The sequence below is a fragment of the Cnephaeus nilssonii genome (assembly GCF_951640355.1).
Source record: "Cnephaeus nilssonii genome assembly, chromosome: 16".
Lineage (NCBI taxonomy): Eukaryota > Metazoa > Chordata > Mammalia > Chiroptera > Vespertilionidae > Cnephaeus > Cnephaeus nilssonii.
Genome location: NC_137087.1, coordinates 35928786 through 35929260, shown reverse-complemented (window position 1 = coordinate 35929260; position 475 = coordinate 35928786).

Sequence of the window (475 nt, the reverse complement as noted above, 5' to 3'; positions counted from 1 at the left end):
CCTGGACACACAACAATTAATGTGTCTCTCTCACATCGATGTTTCTCTCTCTCCCTGTGTCTCTTCCCCTCCCTTCCACTCTCTCTAAAAATCAATGGAAAAATATACTAGGATGAGGATTAACACAAAAATAAAATAAAAAGAAGAAACAATCACAGTGGTACAATATCCTTACCATGTTATTTCCATGGTAATTTCAGAATCCCTGCGGTAATTGCTAAAAAAAAACTAGAATCTTCAACTCTATCTCTGAGATTCTGATTATAAGGGAAAGAAAAAGATTCAAGAAGTGCATTTTTTCACCAGCACCGTTCCCCCCCCTCCACCCCAGGGTGATTTTTATATAGATGGTAGAGCATGCCTTGTATGATTTCATCTCTTTTGATGACTATCAGCATGACTATATTTCATGGAATTTTCAATAATTTAATATAGACCTTCCTCTGTTGGTTAGAGCACTGTCCCAATACACCAA